The following is a 24,215-nucleotide window of genomic DNA, read 5'->3' on the forward strand; positions in this document are numbered from 1 at the left end:
GTGCTTCTGTTCCCCCTGTTTCCTCGTACAAGAGCAAGGGAAAAGTCAATGTAATCAAAAGGTGGCAAAGTCAAAACAGGCCAAAGAACTATTTTTTCACAGTAGGCCTGTGGAACTCACTGCCACAGGATGCTCCTGAGGCCAAGATCTTAGTACAGTCCAAAAAGAATCAGGCATTTACACAGTAACACAGCTACCCACAGTTATCACCTTGAATGCTAACAAGAGTTGGGAAGTGCTATTAAACCTTGTGTCCCAAGGCTTAAAGCAGTCCCTGACTATTTGATACCAGGCTGACACCTAATGTGGCAGCACATCTACCCATTGGAGGCTTTCCTGCATTTTGCCCTGAAGCATCTGACAAGGTCTGAGCCAGCCTGGCGCTGTTCCCTTGTGGTACCACGTGTGGGGTTGCTGGGCTCCCCTCTGACCCACACCAGCAGATGACCTGACACCTCTGACTGGATTGCGGTCACTGGCTCTGTTGCTGTGAGAACAGGGTGCCTTAGCAGGTGCCGATGCCCACCACAAATGAAGCAGAAGCTCCTTGGTACCCATGAATGGGATTTTCTGTTTGCTCCAATGCCCTGTCATACCCCTGTGTCTTTGCAGCCAACTCCAAACTCATCTCTGGGGCCAGTGATGTTGGTATTGCTGTCCCCTTCCTGTTCCATTCTTGCCCTCTCAGAGCCACGTGACTTACTTGTAGTGTTGTATCGGACACCGTAGAAGTATTCGGGACAAGGGCGGGCCACCAGCTGCCCCGCAGCACTCCGGGGCCAGCATGTACCGATCAAGTCTATTGAGGCGTTGCACTGGAGACCTGGGAGAGAGAGGAGAGAGGGTTAACAGAGATCCCAGTGGAGCTCCCTCTAGCAGCATCTCATGGTGGACAGAGCAAAGAATCTGGACCCTTTAGAGCGAGGGGCTATGGGGGGCCATGGGATTTGTTGCAGGTAGGGTAGGGGAGCTTCTCAATGTATTCTATTCCCATCCCCCACTGCATACCACTTCCCATTCCAGCTGCTAGCATCATCCTGTTCCCAGGGGCTTTGGTGCATCCTTTTTCCCCTAACAGCACCCTGGAGGGTTTCTTGTACTGAAGCAGTCATTGCTGGGCACTGTCAGAGTCTGTTTCTTCACTAGGAAAAAAGGAGTCTTTCTAACAAGACAGCTAACTTGAAACAGCCAAAGGGATGCAAGCTCTTAATGGAGACCTGACACAGGGGAGTGTTATCTGAATACGTTGAAATTATAACAAGGTACCAGGCGGTTTCAAACTATGAATGGAGAATTCTGTCTGTTGAGGTGTTACCATCTTCACACGATGAAACCCCACCTTCCACTTAGATTGTACTAATACTTTGTTCCAGGTAATTTAGAGTTCAAGCAGGGCAAGTCGGCACCTGCATGGTTAACAGAGTATTTCGGCGGCTATGTTAACTCATTTGATGGCAATACAGCTTGAAGCTCTCTTGTCCAGTACCCTTGGGACCTCACCGGTGCTGGATGAGAGACTTGCCCGACCACGGGAAGTCAATATTGTCTAGCACATTGCCAACTCTCCCGCTGCTCACTGGGCTCTTAGAAGACATGTAGGGGTAAATTGCAGCTAAACAACAGCACAGAACACTGAGAGCCAGGACTGGTGGCTGTAAACATACTTCATAGGATCACAGGAAACTTGGCCACACCCATTATATGTAGTTGTCCCGCTAACTAAAATCATACTGGATTATGGATGTTGCCAGATGAGAACATTCAGGATTAGAGAGGTTTAACATGTAGATGTTTCCTAATCCATCCCACCAGCTCAGGGCATTCACCTGAAAGAATTACCACCTCTGGCTTCTGCTGGACCTGCCTCTCTGATTATTCCTTTGCAGTCCCCCCTTCCCTCCAGGGTCCATCTGTTGGTTCCTATCCAGTTTGCAGGTTCTGGTTGCTGTAGATGAACTGGGAGGGAGTTTGTGCTACCTGCTACCTTTAGGTCAGAGAAAGGGCACGATTTGGTGTGCAATGTTTTGGGTGCATATTCATTAGCTGGAGTCCATTTGTGGTCATGCCTGTGTCTTTCACAGCTGAAGATAATCCTGCATCCATCCTGCTACGTGTATAACACTTCCTGCTTGAAAAGATTTTTGGTGCAGTGCAGGCGGAATAATTCAACATAAAATTTTAATGGTGGCTTTAAGTCTGACCTCCTTTTCTGGGTTTGAGTTTAACGTTCAGTAAACCATGCTATTGTACAGGAAGTCAGCTCTATCAGGGCCATGGCTAATAGATTAATGAAAGCAGAGTGTGTTAATTTAGCATTATTGAGGCCAGATTGCAGAGTTATTTATATATATTTTAACATAGTACAGGATGTTCTGTTGCAAAATATGTCATTGTTACATCTGAGGATTAGATGCAAAACCGACTTCTCTGTGTCATGTCACCATAATTCAGTAATTATCATTTTGCAGTTAGAAGAGGGGCGTGCAATAGTCCTTGAAAGGTGTTTGTATAGTTTAGTGCAAAGCACTTACGGTTATTGCACAGACAGCAGAGCTTCCTGGGCTGAAATGAGTGGGTTCGTTCTTTTCTAACTGGCTTTCAGTCATGTCACATCTCAAGTCATGTGGGTCTGTTTCTGAGCTCAGTTACTTCAACTCTACATAGGACATAATCGGCACTGGTAAGGCCACATCTGGATTATTGCATCACCCAGTATAGAAAGGATGTGGATGCATTGGAGAGGGATTGGGGGAGGGCAACCAAAATGATTAGGGAGGTGGAACACATGACCTAGGAGGAGAGGCTGAAGGATTTGGGCTTACGTAGTTTCCAGAAGGGAAGAGTGAGGGGCTATTTGATGGCAGCCTTCAACTTCCTGAAGGCAGTTTCTAAACAGGATGGAGAGAGTTTGTTCTCAGTTGTGAGGGATGGCAGAACAAGGAACACTGGTCTCAAGTTACAGTGGTGGAGGTCTAGGTTGGATATCAGGAAAAACTACTTCACCAGGAGGGTGGTGAAGCACTGGAATGCGTTACCTAGAGAGGTGGCGGAATCTCCACCCCTAGAGGTTTTTAAATCCCAGCTTGACAAAGCCCTGGCTGGGATGATTTAGTTGGTGTTGGTCCTGCTTTGGGCAGGGGGCTGGAGTCAATGACCTCTTGAGCTCTCTTCCAGCCTTAGGATTTTATGATTCTATGATCTTATAACACTGGGTCAGGTCAAAGATCCATCCAGTCTAGTGTATTGTTTGCCGATAGCAGCCAATGCCAGGTGCTTCAGAGGGAATGAACAAAGCAGGAAATCAAGTGATCCAGGAATGGAGTTAGGCCGTTCTTTTGCTGATAAAAGATCAGAATAGACCCAAGTGTATCTTTGTAGCTGCAGTGCATTGTGGGGGAGCTATGGATGCAACTGGACTGTCAGTCAAATGCTTGAGCTCATGTACTTACACTTCTCCTACAACAAAAAAGCAGTCCAGTAGCACTTTAAATACTAACAAAATAATTTGTTAGGTGGTGAGCTTTTATGGGACAGACCCACTTCTTCAGACTACAGCCATACGAGAACAGACTCAATATTTAAGGCACAGAGAACCAAAAATAGTAATCACGGCTATCTCTCTGTTACTATTCTCCTACAACCCAGGTGAATAAAGCAGGCCAAAAAAAAATGGCCAAAATTGGATATTTGACAAAATGTAAATTTTTGTGGAAAAAAATGTTTTCCTTGAAAAAGTAACACAGTGGCTGTTGGCAGGATTTCACTTTGTTGATGAAAACTTTTAAAAATAATGAAAAAATGTTTTCTTCAAAAAATTATTTCAGAAAAAAAATAATTCCTCAGTAGTGCTACATACGAATTGTTACAGTGTTCAGAGTTTTGGAACAATTCCACATTTTTTCAATGGTAAGATGTTCTTAATTGTTATTCTACTTTGGCTAACGTTTATGTTCAGTGGGCTGGCCCTAGAGCAAGGTGGGGTGGGGCACAGCTCCGCTACCCAGAAAGTGGCAGGGCCGAAGGTGGAAGGAGCGGGGCCTAGAGCACTTAGCCCTTAGCTCCACCAGGGCCATGGCCCTGCCATCACCCCCCAAAGCAACATGTGGAGCAGTAACAATGAGAAGTCCTGTGGCACCTTATAGACTAACAGATTTTTCTGGAGCATAAGCTTTCATGGGCAAAGACTTGCTAAAGCATGATGGAAGGACCCCCGCCCCACGGGCAGGCCTGTTTACATTGCTGGAGCAAACTCAAGATACTCATTCCTTAGGAAATAATCATGGTGGTAATTTTGAATTGCCATGTGATCTTGGGCAGAGCCGTTTTACTTACACAGGGCCTCAGTTTCCTGATAATAAAATGGGGCTTATCACCTTCCTGTATCACAGGTGGGTTAGAAGGTGTGAGGTCTGCAGGGTGATGCTCTGGAAAATGAGAAGTGATTGGCCACTGAACGATGCAGACTATTTATAAAGGGTAAACATGCTGACCTGAATTACTAAAGGTTCATATAGCTTGACTTTGACCTCAGGCATAATAACAGAATGGCTGATATGGTGCTTCACCAATAAAGAGTGAAAGGAGGATGGAAATATAATTAACACCAGCCAAGATAGTTTTCATGGAATTTAGATCTTGTCAGACAGACTTTCCTTTGTTCTGTGAGAAGGTTCCCAGTGTAGTTGATAAAGGCAGCTGTGTTGATATAATAGACTTACATTTCCAGAAGGCGTTTGACAATGTACCTCATGACTTTCTGATTAAAGAATTAGCAGTACACAAAGCGAATGTGGGCCCAGATGAAGTGAATTAAAAGCTGACAGAGCTCCACACAGAATTACCACCTAGAAGGAGCTCCAGCTGGCTCTGTCTGATGGGGTCCTGTGCCTTGCTGGCAGTCAGGCTGCAGTTTCTGCTGGGGAGCGGGGACTGTGTAAGCCAGGATGTTCTCCCCTCTATTTTCTATCATTTCACATCTCCCCATCCTGTCAATGTGGAGATCTAGCCTAGGTGTTTATATGGCCCCTTGCCAAAGGCAACATGTGTGGGGAGGGGAGGGCACAGGGGTTCAAGTGCTGCCTCATTTCTGCTTGGCCTGCCAGGGATGAGTGTGGGTGGGAGAGAAGCTTTGTCCATCTCCTGCTGCACCTGCCCCCAGCATGCTCAGTCCCTGTGCTCAGCAGCCAGGCCTGGGTGGGCAGCTCTGTCCTCCTCCCACCTGGGTCCAGGTGCCAGGGAGAGCCTGAACATGCTCATTGGCCAGATATGTGGCCAGTTCCATTCCTAGGTCAGCCCTCCCAGCCCAAATCATTCCCCTTCCGGAGCCTCGGCCCTCCTCCTACCTTAGGAGAAGCCTGTGGGAGGGTGATACAAGCAGCTGGCTGTATCCCCAGGTCCTCCAACCACAGGCAGCCCGGCAGGATGTGGGGATTGAGGACTCCCTGGAGCTGTCCTGGGGTTGCAGAGCTCACCCCCAGGCCAAGGGAAAGCAACACAACTCCACTGCAAAGTTCAGTGTCTTTTTTACTGACCTCTAAATGGTTCTATGGACAGGTCCCATTTTAGCTCTTTCTACAGACTGAGTTTCCTGACAGTTGGCAGCCCAGAGTCGCATAACAGCAGGGAAGGTGTGCTGAGTCTGGGGTCTTGCCTAGCATGGAATGGCCCCTCTTCTCTGAGCAGAGCCCAAGAGCAGGGAAAGGAGGAGACGCTGAACCCCACCAGCTGGCTGTGGCACCTGATTCTCTGCTCCAACTCTAGGGGTTGTTCTAACTTCCGCTTGCTGGCAGCAGTCTCACAAGGGCCCTATGCCAGCTGGGGATAGCCTGAGGACAGGGTGTGGGAGGCTGAGCAAGGGCCTGCAGGGAGTGGAGTAGTGGCTATGCTGGCTGGGTGCCCACAGAGCCCTCCTCCTCCAGTAGGGGATTTGAAGGTGATGTGCTGCCCCTTTTTTGTTGCCTGAGTGGCTCAAGGGGATCTGCCTTGAGTCAGGATTGTGGCCCCTCGCCCCTACTCCAATGACATATTGTGTCCTGCCTGGAGCAGACAGATATCCCCAGGGCAGGATACACCGGAAACATTTGAGCAGCCTAGGCAGTGCCTGGTTTCTGCCAGGATGGCACCGCCTCCAGGGAGTCAGTCCGGTGCCCTTCACATGCATGGGGTTCAGGTTTGTGTGTTGCATGTACGAAGTGAGCATGCTCAGCAGGCAGGAGGAAGAAGGGGAAGGCACCGGGGCATGGGGAAAGAATCTGTCCAAGCCCTAAATGTGGCCTAGGCCCTCCCATCTGTGGCTCCTGGAAATGCAATGGGTGTGACTGGGACTGCACTCAGCGGCAAGGACACCAGGGGAATCTGCCAGCAACTAGGCCCAGACCCTGCGGGTTAAGGGCCTGGATAGCTGTTAGCAGTGCAGCCTCACCCCTCCTCAGCAGGTGGATCAAAGCTGCCACTGCTCATTAGGCAATCCCCAGAGAATGTGGTCAGGGCCCTGGTGCAGTGGATGTATGGGGGGGTTGTATGTACCAGATGGGGACTGCAGGGCCCAGACCCACTCACAGGCCGTGTCTACACTTGCCAAAAACTTCGAAATGGCCATGCAAATGGCCATTTCGAAGTTCACTAATGAAGCGCTGAAATACATATTCAGTGCCTCATTAGCATACGGGTGGCTGTGGCACTTTGAAATTGACGTGGCTCACCACCGCGCGGCTTGTCCTGACGGGGCTCCTTTTCGAAAGAACCCCAGCAACTTCGAAGTCCCCTTATTCCCATATGCTTATAGGAATAAGGGGACTTCGAAGTAGCTGGGGTCCTTTCGAAAAGGAGCCCCGTCGGGACGAGCCACGCGGCGGTAAGCCTCGTCAATTTTGAAGTGCCGCGGCCACCCGTATGCTAATGAGGTGCTGAATATGTATTTCAGTGCTTCATTAGTAAACTTCGAAATGGCCATTTGCATGGCCATTTCGAAGTTTTTGGCTAGTGTAGACATAGCCACAGTCAGCTACAGCGTGATGGCATATGTGGCCAAGAGCAACCCGGAGAGCATTTATCACCCAGTGAGCACAGAGCCAGCCAGTGCAGCAAGTACTGTGTGCTGGGAGCTGCCTGTGATCCCCAGCTCCTGTCTTGCACTCTGCTTTGGGGTGGTAATGGTGCTGCGAGGCAGGACTGTGGCTTTGTGCGTCTCATCCTCTTGGAGTTGGGCTGCTAAACACCTCCAGAGGTGCTGGCTTTCATTTTCTATCAGCTCCAGGGGTGGGAAGCTGGGATTCTGCAGGTGTGAGCAATCAGGAAGCAGGTCTGTCCCACGACAGCTCATTACCTTATAAATCATATTGTTAGTCATTAAGGTGCTACAGGACCCCTTGCTTTGTCATGTGGGACAACTGCTTCCTGTCTTCCGATTTTAACCCTTATAACCAAAGTGGGTGGATCACTGATGGAGTTTGAAGGGGGACATCCCATCCTACCCCCTCTGACCAAAAATGGGGGACCAGGTAAGTCATGGGCTGAAGAAAAAAAAAAACCCTCATTACTTGCAGAACTGGGCAGCAGCAGCAGCAGCAGCAAGAGACATATAAGAAATAGTGAAAAGGGTAAACTGGGAAACTCCAGCTCTGGATGCCAGTGTGTGTGTGAGAGAAAAGTTCCCCTGGCATGAAAATCCTCTATGACCGCAAGAAGCCACAGCCCGGGCAAGGGGACAGAAGGCTTCCACGGCAAACTCAGCCACTGCAGGGAGTGAATTACTGCTCAGCCAATGCCCCTGTGTTATGGGCAGGTCTCTTTACTTAGGCAGACATGGAACTATGGCCATGACCAGGGCTGCCTGAAAATTCTCCGATGGAGTAGCCTTCCATGGGCGAAACAGCGATTCTGCAGGAAGTCTTGATTCTGTACAAACTTTTTGTGGAAGCAAGGCATGGAGCCAGGCTCACTGAGGTGTCAGCTCCTCAGCAGGCAGCTTCCTGGGTGGCTGGTTCCCACCTGACCAGTTTCAAGCTCCTCAGAAGCTACCGTGTATCCCTGGCAGCCCCTTGCATATTTTCTTTTAGAAGCATTCTCTTGATGATGGGAACATTTCAGGGTTTCTCAAAGGAACTGTGGTGGGAATTCAATTCTGGGGCAAAATGTGAATTTGGGGTGTGTGGGTTGTCTTGATTTGGGAGGAAAGTGTTCCTGGAAACCTGACATTTTCTCATAGCACTGAAATTCCACCCCTAAAGTCGTCACCTCATCTCAAAAAAGCTATACAGGTATTGGAAAAGGTTCAGAAAAAGGCAACAAAAATGACGAGGGGCTTGGAATGGGTGCCATATGGAGAAAGATGAAAAAGACTGCGACATTTCAGCTTAGGAAAGAGGAGACTATTGGGGGATATGATAGAGGTCTATGAAATCAAGACAGGAGTGGAAAAAGCGAATAAGGAAAAGTTAATTACTTGTTCCCATTATGAAGAACTAGGGGTCACCAAATGAAATTAATAGGTGGCAGGTTTAAAACTAACGACAGGAAGTTTTTCTTCATGCCCCTCACAGGCGGCCTGTGGAATTCCCTGCCAGAGGATGTTGTGACGACTGGGATTTTAACAGGGTTCAAAAAAGAACTAGATAAACTCATGGAGGTTAGGTCGATCAATGGCCATTAGCCAGGATGGGTGGGAATGGTGTCCCTGGCCTCTGTTTGTCAGAAGCTGGAAATGGATGACAGGAGAGGGATCACTCAATGACTACCTGTTCTGTTCACCTCCTCTGGGGTGTCTGGCATTGGCCTCTATCAGAAGACAGGCTATTGGGCTAGATGTGTGTGAGCCAGTATGACTGTTCTTATCTGATGGTGGAGCTAGAATTTACCAGTTCTTCTCCCCTCTATGTGCTCATCTCCAAATTGCTCTGAAGAGAGGAAGGATAATCACCTGCCATGTGATTAAGGAATCTGTTTGGAGGGGTGGCTGTATCTCAGAAGCCCCCTAGTGAAATGACCCCAAACTGGGATCTCTCTTCCTTGCAGGTGATCCCATCAGGTGCAGCAGATTTCAAGGCAATGGGATTAATTGTGCTGATTTTATAGCACTCAGAAGAGTCTAAATCTTAATGACAGCAGAGCTGGCTGTTCCTCATAATATAAGAGTAGGTGTTCCCAGGTGATGTTCCAGTCCATCTGTCCCTCAATAATAGCCCCCGGTAGCTGCTCATTGGCTACACCTGGCCACCAGAGCTAAGAGCACTGCTTAAATGCTACTGAACAAATACTAAATGCATTTGTTTGTTTTACAACCCCATCCTGGTTTTAGAGGGAAATCCTTCACAGTCTGCTTTCTGCAAACTCCTGCTCTGGCCTGGCAGAATTGTTTATCACACTGCCATTGTTTCTGTTCCCCCCAGCATGACCGTGAGAGAGTTGGAAGGGTTTTCTGCCCGTGTGTGTGCACAAAGGAGTTCCACTTGGTTCAGGCTTTGAACACTTTCTCCATGTTTAGCTTATGGCACGTTGAAAGCAGGACAAGCTCTTTTGGAAAAATAAATCACAGTTATTACAGAAGAAGGGTGTCCCCACAAGGAGTTACATGGGTGTAACCTGGGGGGGGATAATGAGATTGGAATAGCTATGCTGGTAAATATCCTCATGTTGATGAGCCCTTTAATTAATTAATCAACCCCAGTTCTCAACTGACGTAAGCTAAACCAAAATAAGTCAGATTTAACCCAAAGTAAGAGTGTCCACACCTTTGGTAGCACAGGGTACAGTTGCGCCTTTGCTTAAGTTAGTGCAAGTCCCAGCCCAGAGATGGAGAGCAGGGGCCTGTCACCGTGATGGACGAGAGAGCCAGGTGCACCTCTCTCTCACCTGAGTTGTGGGTGAGCAAAGACACAGGGAAGATTCTTGATCAACGCCATAAGGAGGCAGCAGAAATGCCCTTACTTGAATTGTTTCAAAGTGCACTGGGGAGAGACCCCCCCTCACCCTGATGGTACAGTGGCATGGGGTGAGTTTAGAAGTGGTTCCAGTTCTTGGATCTATATCTTGAGCTGCTCACAGATGGGCTATTACACTTTGACAAAGGGCTCTCCCATGAGCATGTTTGTGAGACAGAAATCAGAAGGACCTGGCTAGCACCACTCCAGCTTTACCCAAGGAGGCAGCCCAGAGGTTCTTCCTTTCTGCAACCTGGAGAGTGAAACAGGGCTTGAGCTGAATACATGGGGTCTGTACAATGTAGGTACAATAAACAACAGTTCTTGCCTTTGGCAGCCTCTCACTCTAAGTCAGCTACACATCAAGGACATCTTATGAGCCCAGACTCTGAACTGCTCCTAAGTTCTTACCCAGCTAAATGCCCCCTAAAGCCAACAGAAGTTCTGTCCATACAACTCTGTAGCATAAGGGAAAAGCTCATCTGTGTGCGGATGGAGCTTGCTCAAGGGCTGGTTCAGATGCCAGGAGGTTGCTCCAAGTGCCAGGCACGCTTCCCTAGTTGATGTTCTATTGCCCAAACACACAGCAGCATGGGCAATAAACCCCCTACAGCACAAAACCCAAACTCCGCCAAAACACAAAACCCTCCACTGTGCACCCTGTCCTCCCACTGCGAGAGGGTGAGAGAGAACACGAACCCCATGTGCCAGATGTTAGTCATGTTGCCTATTGCCTGACTAGCAGGTGCTTGGGTACTAGACAGAGAGAGGTAGGAATAGAATAGAATAGAACAGAATAAAAATAATTTATGAGTTTTGCTCTTTACACTTCAGGATGAACCTCACCTAGCCATACTTGGACCTCAATGCTGCATGTATCCACACTGGTCCCTCTCCCGGGTGGTGAGAATAATACTTCAGGAGCTCTTTGAGATCCCAGATGACAATTGTTATATGGCAGGGGTCAGCAGAGATCCCTCAGCATGGCAACAAGACCACAAAACCACCCGTGCTGGTGGCACTCTGCTGAGTACATGGGACTGATCTGCTCCAGGCGGGGGTGCTGGCAGCGACATCTGCAGGAGTAAGATGAAGACCAGGATATTGCTGAATGGGTTATGGGGCCTTCTGGCTGGTGACTGTGCCCTGCAGCAGACTTAATGGATTTATGAGGTCCTCCACCTGAGTATGCACTCTCCAACATAGCCAAGGCTCAGCATGGGGTCTAATGATCCCTGGCCCTGTTCGTAGGACCCTTGCTGAGCTCACTTCTGCAGATGCTGATCCATGCCCAGACCTCAACAAAGTTACACCAGAGATGCTGATGGAAAGAGAAAGTGCTGTGGGAGGAGCGACAGGTTGGCCCTGAAGTTTGGTATCGGACTCTGGTTGTAGCTACTGCCAGGTGCATCAGCCAAAGCTGTTAGCTCTGGGATACACTTGGCTAGCTGTGCCACAGTGAGCATGGGGTAACTTGGATTGCTCCCTGTTCTCTGCAGTTATCACCACATGTGCCAAATTGTGACAATGAAGACGTCAAGCCCCAGATATTGTTATTGGTCATGTAACTACCCAGACGCAGCTACAGCATTTGACTCAGTGAACCGCAGAGGCATGACGTCCCAATTCGGAAATATTTCCTTTCATCTGCTCTAAATTCACAGGCTGCTTTTCACAGGGTACCCTCAGTATCATTTTATAGGACAAAGGATAAGAAAGAGAACACCAGTCAGTTTCCCTTCTCCTGGTTCCGTCCAGTCTCCGGGCACCTGCTTTTCAAGTCCAGAGCTTTGGCTGCCTTTATCACCATGTCTGAACCCAAAGATGTCTGCTCAGTTATTCTGGTTCCTTTTAGATAATCCTGAACTCTTCTCACTCCCATTTCCCTGCTCACACCACAAGCAGGCCTTGAAGGCAGCGATACGCAATGGCTGTCTGGAAGGCTGCACAACCTGCTCCTTAGAGATGCTAAGTTATTCCTTTTTGCCTGGTTTGCATCCTAAGCCAGGAGTCCATCAGCTCCTTTCAGTACCCTTCTGCTCAAGTGTGGAAAAACCAGTTTATAGAGTATTGTAAGTCAGGGACTAGCCTAGGTCTTAGGAAACCTGGGTTGTAAGTCCTGCTCCACTTAGCTTCTCTGTGACCTTGGGTATGACACCTAGCCTTCCTGGGCCTTTGTAGACCATGGATCACAGCCCTTCCTTGGGGCTTGTAAGGCTAAATATATTAAAGGTGCTGGAATTCCTTGACAAGAGCTATGGAAGAATTAGGAGGCAGTATTCTTACTATGAGACAGAGTGAAAGGGAGATTGACTATCTCTAGCTCAGTCATTAATGTGTGTATCTCCAGTATGTCCTCTCTTAGGCTTGGTGTACACTCAGCTTTTCTATACTTCTGTAAGCCACAGGGGTGATCTGTAGTTAGACCAGTGCAGCTCCTAATGTGGGCACAGATAGGCTTGGCGTACACTAGGCAGGTTAAGTCAACTGTAGAGATGCAATTCTAGCTACAGCACTAGAATCGACTTATCTGCAATCGACTTAACCTCCCTCTGTGAAGACAGGCAGATAATGGGATAAACTCTGTCGACGTCCCTTTCTCCTGGTGATATCAAGTAGTACAAGGGTTGACTGCTGACCTCGGATAGTTTGATTTCATGAATCTCTACCAGGTGCGTGAAATCGAACTCCAGAAGATCAACCCTGACCAGGCTGATCTTCTGTGTAATCTAGAGGTACCCTTACATTGGTATAAAGGTGCCTTGTACAGGCATAACAAGTTCTCCTCCTAAAGGGAAAAAACAATACCAGTGTAAGCACATAACAGGGGTTGTACCACACTAAATATCCCAGCCCAGTGGCAGAAGTACAAATTTTGTATCTAGGCAAGTTCGTATTCCTCTGCTCTTTACACCCACTGGTCCCAACGTGCACACTCTGTTTGGCTAGAATTTTTTCCAGACTTCTGATAATTTTCCTCACCCATCTCTGAAATCCCATTTTAGTTGCTTGGCTTGGAACGTCTATAACCACGTGAAAGACGTGCGAGACTGAAGGGGAAAGAATAGTTGATGTTAATTTGACCTTTATGAGTTGAAATTCCAGCAGCACCACAAGGGAATCAATCATGCATGACTGAGAAAGCAAGTGCATGGAAAGAGATTGCCTTTAATGTAACATTTATCGGGGCTAAGTAAGGGCTGGGCCAGCATTTTTGATCAAAATTTTTTTTAAATGAAATTCTTTCCAAACTATAGCAAAGTGTCTGTAAAAATGTCCATATAGTTTCAACTCTTTCAATTTTTTAACAAATTTTGTTTGGATTGAAAAGAAACATTTTGTTGGTTTTTGGGGGTTTGATTTTTTTTTAAACAAGGTCAGAACATGGAGACAAAAGGAATAAACAAATCACACAATGTTTGCTTTGATTTCTTTTGGATTCAGATCAAAACAGATCACATCAAAATTGAAATCAAAGCAAATAAAAATGCATTTACAAAACGACTTTGAAAATCTGGCCAGCCCTGGCACGAAAGCTGCAGTGTGCTAAGCTTTTTGGGAAATCTAGTCCTCGTTATGGTGCTTGGCCCTTTGAAATCTTGTACTGAGCGATTTTGGAAACATGACAAGTATCAGAGAGGCAGCCGAGTTAGTCTGTATCTTCAAAAACAACAAGAAGTCCTGTGGCACCTTATAGACTAACAGATATTTTGAAGCATAAGCTGTCGCAAGCAAAGCTTACACTTATGCTCCAAAATACCTGTTAGTTTATGAAGTGCCACAGGACTTTTTGTTGTTTTTGGAAATGTGGTCCCTCGAGCTCCAGGGCCCCAAAGAGCTTGATACACTCTCCTCTGTTCTAGTTGCTTTCCCAAGTCACAGAGCATAACCTGGGAAGGAATTGTGCATCTTGCCAACCTGAAAAACAGTGGAATTTCCACTTCCCTGAAAATGAAAATAAACCTTTAATTTTTTTGTGTGTGGAAAAATACTGCAAACTAAAAATGTCCATTTGAAAAGAGTCACAAGCCCTAAGCTTTTCAATTGTCAGCCAACATTTTTGGGATGAGGGGGTTTGGTTTCCCATTGGCCGTTTTCAAGGGAAGAAAACACTTCCTGTGAAATGTTCTGGGAGGGCAAAATCCAATTTGTGTGAAGTTTTTGGGTTAATCCTTGTGGTGGGGTCCCTCCCGGCTCCTGCCTACGCCAAGGACTGCCCAGTCGAGAAGCTAAAGCCAGATGCCCAAGAGAGGGGGCTTGTTCTCACGGCCCAGTGCCCATGTCCGTGAATTGACTGTCTGCTTCCTTTTGTGTTTTGACCAGCAGTGGAATAGCTATGGCTGAAGCTGCTGAAATTTTAACATCATTGTCATTTGGATTCAGTTGTTGCAACCTGATGATCAGGAGGGTTCACACCTCTCTGACCCATTGTTTCAGGCAGTCTGCAAGCTCAGGCAGCACGTGTAGCTGGTTCAATAGGGCTAGAATAATTCATGGTCTGATCTCCCCATGCCTGTGGCCAGCAGAACTAGCTAGGGAGGCTTCTAACTGCTTAAATTCCTCACAGCTAGTAGAACCAGAGGGGAAGCAATTCTCAGGCAACTCTCCAATTCTGCGATAGAGGACAAGGCAAACACAGCCCCTTCTCCCAGTATTCCCATCCTAACAGTGCCTGGAATGCCACAGTTTTAAGGTTTACTCCGGTGACAGGCTGCATTTGGCTAATAAGCATCTCAGTCATCCCAGCTTCTTACTGGGGCCTTGCCTGAATGCCCCTCCTGTCCACACACACAGACCATGCCTCAGCGTTTAGTGGGCCTTTCAGTCCAGGCTAGCTGGCCCATCCAGAGAGACAGGCTGAAGTCTGGGAGCCACTGTCCAGTGGCACCAACAGCCACCACGGGCCCTGAGGCAAGGTGGGAAGGGGGCCATGCTCTGGGCCTGAAATGGGCAGGACCAAGGGTGGAATGGGCAGAGTCAAGCACAGAAGGGGTGGGGCCCAGGGCAGTTAGCTCTCAGCATGGCCCGGATGTCAACATTAGGTCCAACCCCACACTCCCTCACAGCTGCAAAGAGCGGAGGAGCAGCGTTGCCACGGCACTTCAAAGAGACCCAAAGTAGCAGTGGCAGTGGGCCAGAGCTCTGGGCCCCTATGAAACACCGGGCCCAGGGCAACTACTGCCTTTGCCTCCCGACAGTGGGCCTGCCACTGACACTCAGCTGATGTCCTCACCACACAGTGGGCAGGTTATGAGCTAAACTGCTCGGGTGTGCCTCCTTCTCCATTACCTTCCCTCAATTCCCCACCTGTCCAGGGTTGACAAGCTCTCCCACCATTCACAGCGAGCCACGGAATGTGCTCCCAGAAGTCCTAGCAGCACATGGGAGAGCACAGCGCCAGCAAGGACCCCATCACTCAGGCAGGGTTTTGCAGCGTGGCTGCTCCCACCCAGGCTCAGCCCACCCAGATGCCTGCCAATATTCCCTCACATCTTTTCCTCCCAGGTGTGGGCTTTTTTCATCCACATGAAGAATAAATTTTATGTGCACCAAGGCATTTGAGAATGCGTACCACCAATAGAAACAGAAAAACCACCTGGAGGTGCTGTACTGATCAGCTGGTTGGCATTTGAATGTCTCTTGAGTGGTTGCACAAGCGCACAGGGAACACTGGTGCCACCACATGAAATCTCATCAGTGACAATACACCTAAAGCCAGAAGTAAGTCTGTTGAGCCTGTGCTGTTTCATTTGTTCATCAAAGGAGCTGGAAGGTTTGATCCTTGTTTTAAGACTAATTTTCATGGGGTAAAAGAGCATGTGGGATTGAGACAGTGAGACTATGAGGCGTGGGTGTCCAAGCCAATGCAAGAGGGTGGTTTTGATGGCAGCCTTACAGCTAGAGCTGGGCAAAATTTTTCAGCCAAAACTTTTTGAAGGCAAAATAAATAAATAAATAAAGGCAGATTTGGCAACACTGAAACACTTTGCAAATTTGGGCTGGCTTTGCCACATTATTTCAACAGAGAAGCAAAACAAACAAACAAAAACAAAAACAAAAAGGTTTTCCGACTGAAATGTTTTGTTTCAAAATTCCTTGTAACTTTATTTAAGCATTTCTAAAACGGTCACAATTAAGACAGGATGTTTTAACTTTGTTGTGATTAAACATTTTGTTCAGACCAAAATGAATTTATTTTCTGACATTTCAATTTTTTGAAAATTTCAATCAAGTTTGCGTTCGGTTCAACTCAAATCACGCAAAGCACAGATCTATATCTGAACAGTTCCACTCATGAGCACTTCCAGATGATGTTCAGGGGAATGCTCTATCAAGCTGCTAGGAATCAGAGGTGGTAATTTGTGCTTAAAGCACATCCCAGGCCCACGCTTAGCCAGATTGCTTCCATTCTTCTGCATGAACCTCTGGGTGAGAGATCTGTGCTTGTAATGTATAGGCTATGTCTACACATGCCTCCTCCTTTTGGAGGGGGCATGTTAATAAGGAAGTTCAGAAGATGCTAATGAGGCACTGGCAGGAATAGGCAGCAGCTCATTAGCATAATGGCGACTGCATGTGATTGGAATGTGCCACTTTTGGAATGCATGCTGCTTGTGTAGACAGGGGCCTCTCGAAAGGAAAACCACATAGGAAGAAGGAGCTTTTGAAGTCAGGGAGATTCTTTCAAAAGCCCCTGTCCACACAGGCAGCGTACATTCCAAAAGCGGTGCTTTTGAATTACATGTGGCCGTCATCATGCTAACAAGGTGTGGCATATTCATGTCAGTGCCTCATTAGCATCTTCCGAGCTGCCTCATTAACGTGCCCCTCCGAAAGGGGCATGATACATGTTTACTGCAGGATGTTGATGAACTTTTTTCATATTCTATCTCCTCACACTTTACATGTGTGTGTTTGTACCACTGTCTTCTTGACTCTCACTCCTGAACCTTCTCTTGCTGGAGGTCGCTGGGGAGAGATTGTGTCTCAAAATCACATACTGTTTGCTATTTAGATATGAATTGTTCATTCTGGGACTTTTATGTGTTCATTGTTTATCAAAAATAATCACGAGTTTTTTTTTTCTTTTTGCTTTGCAATCATAGCCTCAGGAGCCACAAAAAAGTCCTTAGAAAGTCACACGTGACTCTGGAGCCGAAGGTTGCAGACCCCTGCCCTAGCCTTTGTTTGTCAGAAGCTGGAAACGAGTGACAGGAGAATGATCACTTGATGATTACCTGTCCTGTTCATTCTCCATTGGCCACTGCCAGAAGTCTCGATACTGGGCTAGATGGACCTTTGGTCTGACGCAGTATGGCTGTTCTTATGTACAGCTGGTCGAAATATTTTCATGAGAAACTTTCCCATCAAGTTTCCTGGTTAAAACCAACATTTTCTGCACTAAGCTCTAATATTTTCTGGTGAGGACACCTCCACTGAAGAGTGTGAGGTGCTCACATGCTACCATATCTGGAACCAAGTATGAATTCCGACCTGCCTATGTTTGAGCCTGATCCTGGAAGTCCAGTCTCTGTTGTCCCTTCTTGTCTCCCATTTTTGCCTTTCCATTCTCCGGCTGCACGGTTTGACACTGTTCGGAGCCTTCTCTCCTCTTTCAATCATCTTTGCCCCATAGCAACCCACTTTCCAGGTGTTCAAGTTCTGCCAGCATAGAGAACAATTATTTTATCTGATTAAATTATATCCTGCAAAGTTGGGGTTGTAGGTAGAGGGGAGTCAAAAAGCAGAGCACACAAACCCATGAGAAGTCTGATGGGGGAGCAAAGGCTTGGGATGGCAGCTGCCTCCCCTTCCTCCTCCCCCTGGGAGCAAACAAGTGATACCTCTGCCTTAGAGTCTCTGCAGTGCCCAGGATCAAGGCTTAAGTAGCATCCTCCCGCCTGCAATGTAATTGCCATAAGCCCTGGAGAGCTTTCCACACAATTCAACTGGAGTGGCAGTGCCACTTAATTGGAAAGAAGCTTTTTGAATGACTGTGCTTGTCCTCTAATAAAAGGTCAGGGCTGAAGAGGCCCCACTAGCAGCATTCAGACCTGTGGTTGGTGCCAGGACTCCGAATGCTCAAGCCAGGCTCTGTTGGGAGCAAAATGCCTGACCTGTCTCTCTGCAAACTGCTCTCCTGCCAGAGCAGCTGTAGAAAGCAATCTGCCCAGTGCTTCCCCAGAGAGAACAGATCCCAGTAACAGGCACTCCAGCCCCACTCAGGCCATACTTTCTTTAGCCCTGTGTTAGTTGAGTTCTGCAGGTTGGCAACCCCTCATTGGAAGGCAGAAATGTTTGCAACCCTCCGACATTTCATTTGACTGCTTGTTTACGCTAACAGCGCTACACCGCTGTAATGGATGTGTGTGTGGAGCGAGAGGCTAGCAGGGAAAAGTGAACCGTGAAGAGTCAGCCTGTGCTGGCAATGGGAGAGCATGTTTTCCTTTGCTTCTGATTGTAATACAGTTTCTAACGCCTGGTCTGATTGCCTTTTTATCACACTCACCCAATCCCCCAGTCCTCTGGGCTCATAACCCCCTCCTGGAGAAACTCTGGTTTAGATTGCAGTGCCACTGTGGGAGAGATCAGCTCCTCTCTCTGTTTCTACAGGTTGCACCTCCCTTAGCTGGCATGGTAGGGACCTGACAAGTCCCAAACAAAAGAATTTGCTGGATCAGGGGAGGTCCAAGGCTTCTGCACTCAGACAGCCCTGTGCTCCAGGTCTGCTGCAGCCCCAGCCTCTCTCCCCTGGGACTCCGGCCCCAGCTCAGGCTCTCAGGGGCTGCCAAGGGGCTGCAGGGGGCTCCAGCTACCTGGCCCTGTAGATCAGACAGGAGCAGGTGGGGGCTCTGATCCAGACCCTGTGGGGCAGGAGGGGGCTCCAGATCCAGCCCTTGCACTCATGCAAGGCAGAGGGAGCTTTAGCCTTTGGCCCCTGCTCTGCTGCAGGGCAGGTGGGGGCTCCACTCGCAACCCTGCTGGGGTTCCTCTACCAGCCCCAGCCCGGTACTCTCTTGTTCTGGAACACACATCTTCCTGCCAGACCACAGATGTTGTTGGACAAGAGAGTACCAGAGTGCAGAGGTGCAGCTTGTACATTTGCCATACACAATAAGGCTTCATCTCTACTGGATTTCACCTTAACTTTAACTGGCAATTTCCTGGATTTCTAAAGTTTGATTTTTGGATGAGCATGATATTCCTATAGTGCATTTTACCCTCAATTACTGACATGCACTCTTCACATCTGATGGCAGCTGTCATGGTGCTGAGCTATGCCGAAACTGTACACAGGGACAGCTAAAATGTTGATAGCCGTTGGGAACAAATTCACCCCACTGAACATAAGAACACAGAAAGGGCCATAGTGGGTCAGACCAAAGGTCCATCTGGGCCAGTCTCCTGTCTTCTGACAGTGGCCAGTGCCAGGTGCCCCAGAGGGAGTGAACAGAATAGGGAATCATCAAGTGATGGACACAATTCCTATCCATCCTGGCTATTAGCCATTGATGTAACCCTCCTCTGTGAATTTATGTAGCTCTTTTCTGAGCTCTGTTACAGTCTTGGACTTCACAACCTCATCTGGCAAGGAGTTCCACAGGTTGACTGCACTGTGTGAAGAAAAACTTCCTTTTCTTTGTTTTAACCTGAGACCCATTAACTTCATTTGACCTTTAGTTCTTATGTTATGTGAAGGAGTAAATAACTCTTCTTTATTCAATTTTTCCACACTAGTCATGATTTTATACACCTCTATCATATTCTCCCCTAGTCATCTCTTTTCCAAGCTGAAAGATCTGAGTTTTATGAATCTCTCATCATATGGCAGCCGCTACATACCCACAATAATTTTTATTACCCTTTTCTGAACTTTTTCCAATGCCAAGGTATCTTTTCTGAGATGAGGCAACCACATCTACATGCAGTCTTATAGTGTGGGGTGCACCCTGGATACATAAGGAGACAATTAGGTATTCTTTGTCTTATTCTATATCCCTTTCTTAATGAATTCAAACATTCTCTTAATTTTTTGATTGCTGCTGTACATTGAGTGGAAGTTTTCAGAGAACTGTCCATAATGACTCCAAGATCTCTCTGTTGAGTGGTTATGGTTAAATTAGTTCCCATCATTTTGCAGATATAGTTAGGATTATGTTTTCCAATATGCACTACTTCGCATTTATCAACAGTAAAATTCATCTGTTTTTTTGTTACCCAACAAAACAAAACAGCAGAAATATAGCACTTTAAAGACCAACAAAATGATTTATTTGGTGATGAGCTTTCATATCCTGTCGTTTTGTTAGTCTTTAAAGTGCTACATTTCTGCTGTTTTGTTTTGTGGCTGTACAGACTAACACGCCTACCTCTCTGTTACTATTCTGTTACCCAGTCACCTAGTTTTGTGAGATCCGTTTGAAGCTCTTCACAGTCTGCTTTGGACTGAACAATTTAGCAGTGTTGTATAATTGACAAATTTTTCCACCTCACTGTTTACCTCTTTCTCCACACAATTTATGTATGAGTTGAATTGGATTGGTTCCAGTACAGACCCCTGTGGGACACCACTAGTTTATCTCTCCCCATTTTGAGAACTGACCATTTATTTATACCCTTTGCTTCCTATTTTTAAACCAGTTATCAGTCCTTGAGAGAACCTACTCTCTTATCTCATGACAGCTTACGTTGCTTAAGAGCCTTTGGTGAGGAACCTTGTTAGAGGTGGTCTGGAAATCTAAGTACACTATATCCACTGGATCCCCTTTGTCTGCATGCTTGTTGACCCCTTCAAAGAACTTTAGTAGATTGGCAAGGCAGGACTTCTTTTTAGAAGAATGATGCTGACAAATTATGTTCATCCATGTGTCTGACAAGTCTGTTGTTTATGGTAGTTTCAATCAATTTGCATAATATCGAGCTTAGACTTATTGGCCTGCAATTGTCAGGATCACTTCTAGAGCCCTTTTTAAAAACTGGCATCGCATTAGCTACCCTCCAGTCATTTGGTTGGTCAAATAATACAGACCATAATATAAACAGTAGGTTACAAACCACTGTTAGTAGTTCCAGAATTTCATATTTGAATTCTTTCAGAACTCTTGGGTGAATGCCAGCTAGTTCTCCTGACTTATTAAAGTAAACCCTCAAGAAGTGCAATTTCGATTTGTGCTTAACTTATGTTAAGGTGAATTAAGGGCAAATTGAAACCATGCCCCCCCACCTGCAGCTCCTGGCTCCCCCAGCTTGGAGAGCCCAGCAGGCACACAGCTGCTTGTGGCATGGTTTCTCCCAGCTGGGAGAAACCATGTTGCAAGCAACTGTGTGCCCCTTATCTGGGAGAAGCTGGGGACCATGTGCTTGTCCCCACCGACACACTTCCTCCAGCTGGAGCCAGCGACCACACTGCTTCTCCAAGCCAGGGGAATTCCGGGGATCTCCCCCATTCCTCCCTGTTCATTTATGCACAATTTGATTTATGCAAAGGTTGCCCAGGACACAACCTCCACGTAAATTGTGGGATTCCTGTACTGTTTAGTTTATCTATTTGTTCCAAAGTCTCCTCTAATGACACCACAGTCTGGAACAGTTCCTCAGATTTGTCACCTAAAAGGAATGGCTCAGGTGTGGGAATCTCCCTCATGCCCTCAGCCAGGAAGACTGATGTAAAGACTTCATGTAGTTTCTCCACAATGACCTTATCATCCTTGAGTGCTCCTTTAGCATCTCAATCATCCAGTGGCCCCACTGGTTGTTATACAAGCTTCCTTCTTCTGGTGCACTGAAGAACACCTGCTATTACTTCTTGAATTTTTATCTAGATGTTCTCCTTTCAGGCCTTGCTAATTATATTTTTACACATCATTTGACTGAGTTTATGATTCTTTCTATTTTTCTCACTAGGGCTTGATTTCCACTTTTTAAATTATGGCTTTTTACCTCTTGCAACTTGTTTTATTTGGTTGTTAAGCCAAGGTGGCATTTTTTGGTTCTCTTCCTATTTTTTTTTAATTTGGGGTCTACATTTAAGTTGATTCTCTGCAAGGGCTAGCAGAAGAAAATTGATGATGGACCACAAGCTTCATGCTGGCTCTCTGCCTAGGGTTGAATTAAGAACATGAATAACTGGTAGTCTCATAACCCCACTGGGTTCTGTGACTTTCCATTGGGCTCACAGCATGCTGCTTACCTACAGTGGCACTTTGACACGAGACTTGAATTTTTAAATGAGCCCAGGGGAGTTAGGCACTTAGTTCCCATTCCTGTTCAGCCCTTTTTAAATTCAGCATGAGCACCTGATCTGCAGAGGATCTTTGCCTCTTCTACAGCTAGCGAAGCAAGGAAATTGGGATGCTTTTATGATCATTTATAGGGCACCCACAGTGCTCTGAGTGCCTGAACTCATACAGGAGAGATGGAGTCTCATGTGGCACTCACAATCACAGACACACAAAGCAATTCCTGTACAGATAACACAGAGGATGCCATTTTATATTCCCAGTTGGGCAGATCTCACACACCATGAGAAAATAAGACATGTATAAATATAAAATAAGAGAAGCTAGCTATGGTCAGCCCTAGACATGTAATTAGATATAACCTGCCAATCTAGATCAGGTGTAAAATCATCTTTAAGACCAAATTAATTATGGGTTTTTGGGTGCAATTTATTTTCCCACACTAAACAAATATTCCTGAGAGAATGTCAGTGAAAAGTAGGGCTGGGCACAAATTTCCTATTAAACCATTTTTTCCCCCATGGAAAATAGCTTTTTTCATTAAATGAAATTCCTAGCAGAAAATGTCTGCTTTCCTTGGAAGGGTTTGATTTTTCATGAGGCAACTGAATATCTGGAAATGAAAAAAATGTTGACTAAAAGCTAATTTTATTTCCAGTTTTTGACTGCAAACATTTATTTTTTTCCAGAAAATGTGTGGGCACAGTCTGCAAATGCTGAGATCTCAGACACATTTATTGTTTTTTGACATTTTCCATGGCAGAGCCCCCACCCCTCATTTTCTAAGCAGTATTACCAAAAAGGCCTCGTGGAAGGAATGTGATATAAGGAAGAGGGGAGGGGGAATCAATTGAGGAGAGTGGGTGGTTGTCTGACCTAGCGGTATGGAGCTAACAGTGTAAGAAGCATGGTAGATCCAGGTATGATAACAATCACCTAAGCACAAAGTGGTTGCAAAGCTGTGGCAGATTCTGAATGCAAAATCAGCAACTACAGAGGTAGAAAAAGAGAGACACATCAAATACCCCAACATTCTGACTAGAATAGAATATGGATCTCCTATGCAATCTTAATTCAACCCCTTGTGTGTCTGACTGTAATTACATGATCATGTAATATTTTTTTACTTTGTTTTACAAACATTAATTAGCATCCCTAATTAATTATTAAACACTAATTACAGCACTACTGTGGAGTAGGTAACAGAATGCAAATCACCACAGCCACTCCCACTGGAAGAGAGGAACAGCTGGGATGGCTTGCACAGTCCCACAGCAGCAAAATGTGGCAGCTGTTAAACAGCACGCAGCAATGCCGCACAAGGAGGAAGCATGGCCAAGCTGCCTATGTACCTCATTAGCTGCGTCTACACGTGCACGCTACTTCGAAGTAGCGGCACCAACTTCGAAATAGCGCCCGTCGCGTCTACACGCGTCGGGCGCTATTTCGAAGTTAACTTCGACGTTAGGCGGCGAGACGTCGAAGTCGCTAACCTCATGAGGAGATAGGAATAGCGCCCTACTTCGACGTTCAACGTCGAAGTAGGGACCGTGTAGACGATCCGCATCCCGCAACGTCGAAATTGCTGGGTCCTCCATGGCGGCCATCAGCTGGGGGGGTTGAGAGATGCTCTCTCTCCAGCCCCTGCGGGGCTCTATGGTCACCGTGGGCAGCAGCCCTTAGCCCAGGGCTTCTGGCTGCTTCTGCGGCAGCTGGGGATCTATACTGCAGGCACAGGGTCTGCAACCAGTTGTCAGCTCTGTGTATCTTGTGTTGTTTAGTGCAACTGTGTCTGGGAGGGGCCCTTTAAGGGAGCGGCTGGCTGTTGAGTCCGCCCTGTGACCCTGTCTGCAGCTGTGCCTGGCATCCCTATTTCGACGTGTGCTACTTTGACGTGTAGACGTTCCCTTGCTGCGCCTATTTCGATGTTGGGCTGAGCAACGTCGAAGTTGAACATTGACGTTGCCGGCCCTGGAGGACATGTAGACGTTATTCATCGAAATAGACTATTTCGATGTTGGCTGCACGTGTAGACGTAGCCATTGTGTCCTGGCATAAC

This window comes from Carettochelys insculpta, chromosome 28 (assembly GCF_033958435.1).
Source record: "Carettochelys insculpta isolate YL-2023 chromosome 28, ASM3395843v1, whole genome shotgun sequence".
Taxonomy (NCBI): domain Eukaryota; kingdom Metazoa; phylum Chordata; order Testudines; family Carettochelyidae; genus Carettochelys; species Carettochelys insculpta.